This window comes from Panthera uncia, chromosome D2 (assembly GCF_023721935.1).
Source record: "Panthera uncia isolate 11264 chromosome D2, Puncia_PCG_1.0, whole genome shotgun sequence".
In the NCBI taxonomy this organism is placed as follows: Eukaryota; Metazoa; Chordata; class Mammalia; order Carnivora; family Felidae; genus Panthera; species Panthera uncia.
This window is the reverse complement of record NC_064818.1, coordinates 55228207-55236684: the sequence shown is the minus strand read 5'-3', so window position 1 is coordinate 55236684 and position 8478 is coordinate 55228207. Positions and strand designations below refer to the sequence as shown.

The 8478-nt window shown below is 35.6% G+C and overlaps 1 protein-coding gene across 15 annotated transcripts in view; it reads right to left on the bottom strand.

Moving 5' to 3' along the window:
* R3HCC1L (R3H domain and coiled-coil containing 1 like) overlaps positions 1-8478 on the bottom strand; it is a 95157-nt gene that overhangs the window by 41022 nt on the left and 45657 nt on the right. The window lies entirely within an intron of this gene.

Sequence of the window (8478 nt, the reverse complement as noted above, 5' to 3'; positions counted from 1 at the left end):
GGCTCCAGGCTCCGAGCCATCAGCCCAGAGCCTGACGCGGGGCTCTGGGCTGATGGCTCGGAGCCTGGAGCCTGTTTCCGATTCTGTGTCTCCCTCTCTCTCTGCCCCTCCCCCGTTCATGCTCTGTCTCTCTCTGTCCCAAAAATAAAATAAACGTAAAAAAAAAAAAAAAAAAAAAAAAAAAAAGATTGACCAAGTTGTTTGTTTGTTTGTTTCCCTACTGCTCAAAAGGCTCCATACTCTTATTTCTAGTCTGTTAGCATTTTAACATGAGTGCTTCTCTCAATACCTAAAGTTAACTATTATTTGTATCTGTCTCCTAAACAACTGTACAGGTGTTTTCATTTCACACTATCTTCCATATGTACTTGTAGTTTTTGTCTGAAAATATCTTTCCACTGCTCCCATCCTTTAATAGATTTGACTTCTGTTGTTACTGTTAGGAAATCTGTTGTCAGTCTGTCATTGCTTTGTAGGTAATCTCTTTCTTCTCTGGTGATTCTCTTGATATTCTCTTAGGTACCTGGTGTTCAAGTGTCTACTATGTGTTTTAAGTGCGTGTTTAGTATTATTTTTCTACTAGAACACCACTGTGCTTCTTGAATTTGAGTATTTTATCTCTGAGTCTTTTACCAATTCTATTCATTCAGGGCAATACCTTCAGATTCACCTTCCACATCACTAGTTTTCTCTTCAAATTTGCATATTCTGCATTTTATCCTATCCTATCAGTTTTTACATTTTAATGACTAAGGTTTTATTATATAAGTCCTATTTACCCCCACCCTCCCCTGATCTCCCTGGTCTTATGCTTTTTTAATAGTTGTGTTGATACTGTTCTGATACTTGTTTTCTTTTTACCTTTAATCATTTTTAACATTTCCATTTTATTTTTTAATGTTTATTATTACAATTGTGGCATTTACTTTTGTATTAGTTTTATACTTCAATTTTTATTATAATATTAAATATTTATTATGTAATAGTTCTACTTTCTGAAATTCTTGAGGATTTAATTCTGATGTGTCTTGGCATGATTCTTCTTCTTCTTCTTCTTTTGGTAATTTTGGGTGGGTGGTGAGCTCAACCTCAGTGGGGCTTTATCTGTGGGAATTTCATTCAGCCAGACTGTAAATGTTCTTTTATGAACTGGTTCTACATTAATGTCTATTTTTAAGAGTTAGATTTTTCTGGACTGTTCAGTAAAATTCTATGTATGAAACACAAACCACATGGAGGTAAAACAGTAGCTACAAAATCTCAGAACACTTTTTCCCTTCACTCAGAACCCAGCTGAAAATAGACAAGCTTCCTTATTTTCTTTCTGTAACACTGAGTAATTTTTTTCCTAGTACATCCTCTGAGTGGGATACAACTCTGTGAAGTTAAGGCTTTAGGAAGTGAACCCAGTTTCTAACTCATCTCTCCCAGGCCCAATGCCTCCTCTCCTCTATTTCCCACACGGTTATTATAATCTAAGCTTCTTAGTTATCAAGAATAGCAACATTAGCAAAATAAAAAATAAACAAAAACTGCAAACAATCTAAACAGGGGTAATTCCTTGAAATTATGGCCCATCCATACAATGAATCTATACCAAAACATAATACTAAGTTAAAAAAAGAAAATTACAATTCAATCCTTTTTTTTTTTTTTTGCACGTGTGTGTGTGTGTGTGTGTGTGTGTGTGCGCGTGTACATGAGTGAGCAGTCAATATGGGCTGGTTTCCTGGGTTAGAATCCCAGCTCCACACTTGATTAGCCCTTACCTTATTAGACAAATAACTTTACTGGGGCAAAAGTTACCATTGTAAGCCTCAGTTTACTCAAAGCATAAAATGAGGTATTATAATAACAGGCTTATTTCATAGGCATACTGAACAGGTTAAATAAAATGATACATGAATACAAATTTTCCAGTCATGGTAAAGTCTCAATAAAAGCTATTATTTAAACAGGCAGTTCAGTTCCTTAAGTTACAAGTTTGCAGAGAGAATCAAAAGCCCTTATAATAAAATAATATTCAAATGTGCCTTGACCACCTATAAGATCCATTTCTACTTAACACTAACAACTACTGCAACGATGTATCCTGGTTTTGCCTATCTACCTCTTACCAACAGTCTAATGTTTTAAACACCCAAAAATACAAACTAAACACAATGCAACTCAATTGTAAAGTGAAAATACAAATCTTGAAAAGAGTGTAGGATTTCATGAAGTCTATGAAAATAATGCTGAAGGAAGTACTCATTCCACAGCAAAACCCTTGGGGAATGTAGATCTGGCTGAATCAAACCAGTAACAACTGAAAAACGGAATGCATCAAGGATGATGACAGAATAAAAAACAAGAAAGGAAACGTCAAAGGATTACGAAAAATCTCTTGAGAAACTGCTAAAGCTCTCAATAGTTTTCCTAAAACTGATGCACTAGTCTAGTCTGTATGATAAATACTAAGAAAGTCAAACAAAGTGAAGGATGCTATCAGACTATCACACAATTTTAGTGGAAAAATTGTACCAATGTATCATTCCTTCTTAATTGAGAATTAGCACAGCCATAATTAAAACCCAAATTTTACTAAATATGTGGTAAAATAAATGTTTTTATTTCAGAAAATTGTCCCAAACAAATCTTTTATTTATTACTAAGAAGCTTTAGTCTTCATTTTAAATAGGTCCACTTTAAGAGGTATTTCCCAAGTATCAGTTTCCTCACTTTAAGAATTTCTCATAAATGTATATTCCTAAGAACAGATAGGATATCGTCCTTTGAAAACAGTGGTTTACACCTCAGAGAATAGAAAATGAAAGATGAAAAAGAATTAGGGATTACTTAACTATCTTTTTATACATATACTCTGTATTGTTTGAAGTTTGTTACAATAAATGTAGTATTTTTTGTAATTAAAAACAAAATCCCTAAAATTTAACGATATGCTATCATTTTTGTATAAGAGGTCAGTACCATAAATTGCTGTAGGAGAAAGAAAAGGCAATGAAAATTGATAAACAGACCTTTATTGGACAAAAGTACTGTGAGTAGGAAAATGATGCATGGAGAAAAGAGCGGCCTCTTTAATATACCTGACAGTATAATAAATAAAACACATAGTACATAAATTACTTGATGTTGGAAAGATACCCTCAAATGTTGCAAAATGCTGAGCAACTTCTACCTTTTGGTCTAGGAATGATCTAGAACAACACCATTCAATACATAGCCACCAGCGACATGTAGCTATTGAGCATTTGAAAAGTGACCAGACTAAACTGAGATGTGCTGTGCATGTAAAATAAACCCTGGATTTCAAAGACCCGGTACACCAAAAATATAAATAAATAGACAAACAAAAATAAAATGTCTCATTAATATTTTTAAATTTATATATGTTGAAGTGATACTATTTTGAATACAATGGGTTAAATAAAAAACGTTAATTTCATCTGTTTTTGTAGTCTTAAATGCCACTATCAGAGAATTTAAAATTACATATGTGGCTCCCATTTGTGGTCTATGATACATATGTAATGTGATAGCACTCGGCTAAGATTTTGCCATATCCTTAACACCACAAGAACAAACACAGTGTGTTTTTCCTCTTATATCTTGCCTGTTCCAGAATTTTCCACTTTCAACAACAAGGAAATATACTAAACCAAGAAATCAACTAAAATATAAATGTGTAGATAAGCTTATCTCTGACACAGACAAAAACACTTTAATGTTTCGTAAGTTCATGATGATAAAAAAAAAAGCATCAAAATAAGTAAAGTCTACTTATATTTCATAAATCAGAAAATAAAACTGATTAAAAAACATAACTGTAGTAAAAGTTATCCTCAACTCAAATTTAAGAGCATTTTTTCATGTATGTTTAAAACTGTCAAGGGCCTACATTTTGAATCATTTCTTTGCATATTAATAAAACAACTTCCTTTGTTTTACTATTCTGTCAAGAGCATTCTTATTCTCTTTGGTCTACTTGCAAACTGGCAAAACTAAGAGATGCCAACATCCTTCAGTTCAGCATCATATATGTCCATTTGTAAGAAATAAAAAATATCTTAGAAGTTTAATAACGTTTATAATTAAATGTAATATACAAAATATATTAAGTGACACAAGTAAACTAACAGACTCCTGAGCACTAAAATTATTATATACTGTACTTTTAAATTCTAGCCATCCTCTCAGATTCACTGCTCTTCCCTCCCCAGTTTCACAGCTGGGGGAATGGTATCACTGTCAACCCAGTTGTTCACACCAGCAACCTGGAAGTCATTATTCCTGACATTTCAATCAATTACCAAGCCCTGTTCATTCTACTTCTACGCTGCTTCCAGTAATTTTCTAAAACACAAATTAGACTTGGTCATTTCCTTGTTCAAAATTCCTCAGTGGTTCTTTATCACAAACTTTAAAGTATCTTGCATAGCGTATTTGGCCCTAGGTGATCTAACTCTCCTGCCACCCTTAAAACTACCTATGTGCCGAATTTCATCTCCAGCCACTCCTAATTTCAGACTTTGTTATTTCATCAGTTCCAACTCCTAGCAGTACCAGAATCATGCCCAGCTGCCTTCCCACACCTCTGTGACTTACATCTCTGTTAGATGCTTGCCTGATGGCCTCCTACCTGTCCTTCAACTCTCACCTTAAAGGTTACCTCCTCTGTAACTTTGTCACTGACTCTCCCTGATATGCTCTGGTACTATCCGTAAGTTCCCACTATATACCTTTACATATACCTTCATTAAAACAATTATCATATTGCTTTACAGTTTTGTGTTTGCATATCTGGCTCTCTTCTGAACAGTAAGTTCCTTCAGTGTAGGGTTAGTATCTTTTTATCTTTGTATCTACAATGCTACAGCACTACATCTGACTCTAAATAAATACCTGGTTCAATCATGACAAGTGAGACTTCTCAACAGATGATACACCCCTAACCTCCCCAAATGAATTGGGGCTCCATTCATTTATTCATTCCACAAACATTTACTGAACACTATTATGTACCGAGTCCCATCGTAGGCACTGAGAACACAACAATGAAACAAAGCAAAGTCTTTGGCCTCATGGACCTTACACTGTAATGATGGAGACAAAAAATAAACATTTCAACACATAATGTCTGATAGCGATAAATGTGATGAAGTAATATGAAGCAGGGACAGAGACACAGAGTGATGGGGTGTGTTGCTATTTTAGAAGAGAAAACTGTACGGTAAAGCAGGGGGTACCACTCTGAGGAGTCAATACCTGAGGTGAACTGAGTCACACAAATTACCCGGGGAAAAGAGAATGTTAGGAAAAAGAAGAGCAAGTGCAAAAAGCTCTACGGCAAGACAAGCCTGAAACATTCAAGGAATAACAGGAAAACAGGTTTGGTAACAACAGGGTTAAGAAGGGGCACTATGAGACAGCTAAGGGCCAGAACAAGTATGGGCCTGCAGGCCAAGGGAATGTGGAATTTATTTTGAATATTTTGAGAAATCACTAGAAGGTTTCAGCAAGAGGACATGACCTGACTTAACTTTGCTAAAGATCATTCTGGCAAAAATGTGAGCCAACTGCCTACAAACGGTAAGAGCAGAAGAAGGAAAATCTGTAAAGAAGTCTAAGAACCTGGGCAACTGGGTGGCTCAGTCGGTTGAGCGTCTGGCTTTGGCTCAGGTCATGATCTCACGGTTTGTGAGTTCGAGCCCCGCGTTGGGCTGTGTACTAACAGCTCAGAGCCTGGAGCCTGTTTCAGATTCTGTGTCTCCCTCTCTCTCTGCTCCTCCCCTGCTCGTTCTCGTTCTCTCTCGCTCGCTCTCAAAAATAAACATTGAAAAAAATTTTTTTTAAAAGAAGTCTAAGAACTATGAGGTATGCAGCATGTCTACTTCAAGAGGAGGTCACAAGAGTAGCCAGATTAATGATATACACTGAAGGCAAAGCTAACAAAAACTTGGTGGGATAACTATATGGGACGTGAAGGGAAGAGGAGTCACTTGGGAGAGTTTTGGTCTCATCAACCTGGATGAAGACAGTTACATTTACTAAGATAGGGAAGACTGGGGGAAGGAAACAGGAAAAGAGGAATCAAGAGTTGTGATTTGGGCATTTTAAATTTGAACACTTGTTGGACATCTTGTGCAGTTGCTAAGGAAGCAATCAGAAATACAAGTCTAAAGCTCAGGGAGGTGCAAGAATTGGGAGATAAAATTTTAGGAGTCATCATCATAAAGATTCAAGCCAAGGAACAGAGTAAGACCACCTAGGCGGTAACAGAGAAAGAGGCCAGAGGGATTGAGCCATCTACAACCTTTACATGTCAGGAAGAGGAGATGTGGCCAGCAAAGGAGAATGAAGAAGAAAACAGGAAGAACAGAAGCATGTAGTATCCCAGAAACCAAGCGAAGAAAATATTTTAAAAGGCAAGAACAGTCATCTGTATTAAATGCTGAAAGGTCAAGTAGGAAGAACTGAGAATCTTCAACTGGACTTGGCAGGAAAGAGGTTGTTGGTGACACTGCAAAGGTTTCAGTTGAGTTGAAGAGATAAATACCTTCTGGAATGGGTTAGGGAACAAATACAAGGTAAGAAACAATGATCCAACAACAGAAAAGGAGAAACCAATTATGGTGAGCAGGATGGGTAGTCAATTGTAGTAAAGCCACATTTACAATAATTTTCAAATTCTGGAGCAAAAAATTAGCAACTATAAGATTAGAAAATCTATCAATACTTCCTCTGTCATTGTTAGAAACACAAGGGTAGTGTTAAGTAGAATGTGATATTCTGAAGTGCTCAATTATTCACCTCAGGATAGTTAAGATACCTTGAGCCTCGGTATTTCTACAAAGATCAAGTTCACATATTCAACATCTTTCCTAAAAGTTACTTGTACCAAATCTATAAAGAACTAATCAAATTCAACACCCAAAAAACAAATAATTCAGGGAAGAAATAGGCAAAAGACATAAACAGTTTTTGAAAGAAGACATCCAGATGGCCAGCCGACACATGAAAAAATGCTCAACATCACTCATCATCAGGGAAATACAAATCAAAACCACAGTGAGATACCACCTCACACCTGTCAGAATGGCTAAAATTAACAACTCAGGAAACAACAGATGTTGGTGAGGATGTGGAGAAAGGGGAACACTTTTGCACCATTGATGGTAATGCAAACTGGTGCAGCCACTCTGGAAAACAGTATGGAGGTTCCTCAAAAAATTGAAAATAGAACTACCCCACAACCCAGCAACTGCACTACTAGAATTTATCCAAGGGATACAAAAATGCTGATTCAAAGGGGCACATGCACCCCAATGTTTACAGCGGCACTATCAACAATAGCCAAATTATGGAAAGAGCCCAAAGGTCCATCAACTGACAAATGGATAAAGAAGTGGTATAAAAATATAATACATATATATTATACTTATATACACATATTATGTATATATATGTACTATATATATACATTATACACACACACACACAAACACACACACACAACGGAATATGAATTGATGATGAAAAAGAATGAAATCTTATTATTTGCAACAACATGGATGGAACCAGAGTGTATTATGCTAAGCGAAATAAGCCAGAGAAAGATAAAATACTTCACTCTTGTGGCATTTAAGAACAAAACAGATGAACATAGGGGAAGGGAAGGAAAAATAAGATAAAAAGAGAGAGGGACACAAACCATAAGAGACTCTTAAATACAGGGAACAAACTGAGGGTTGCTGGAAGGGTGCTGGGTGGGGGATGGACCAGAAAGGCGATGGGCATTAAGAAGAACACTTGTTGGGATGAACACTGGGTGTTATAGGTAAGTGATGAATCACTTAATTCTACTCCTGAAATCATTATTACACTGTATGTTAACTAACTTGGATTTAAATAAAATTTAAAAATAAATAAAAGTTCAGCAATGAAGTAAAAACAAAAAAAGTTACCTGTACCTTAGCAAAGTTCAGGATTCATTCAAGTCTGTACAAAATCAGTTCTTCAGTCATTTGAATTCAGTCACAAACATATAAATTCTACTTTTTCAGCAATGGGCATATATAACTTTGCAGTACTGGATGATGATTTTGGGAATGTAGCAGTTAGTATTCATTTATAAACTTTTATAGAGTGTTCAGTGTTCTGATAACAAAACTAGATTACAAAGTTCTTTATCTAGGTCACTCTGGGCTACTACCTGCAGAATGAAGTCTCTAAGTAAAAGAAAAAAAAGGGGGATTTCTTTAAACAGGTTACTTTTTTGAAGATAATAGATGGCTCAAAGGTCTGTGATAGAAGAAAATCTCATTTTAAGAAAATATTTAATAAAGTATAAAGCTAACTAAAAAAGTAAGGTGTTTTTTTGTATTTTCCTTAATGCAAAAGCATTATAAAATAAACCTACAAATAAAAAAGCTGTATCCTCACCTTAAATAGTCACTATTAACATACTGCTGCATA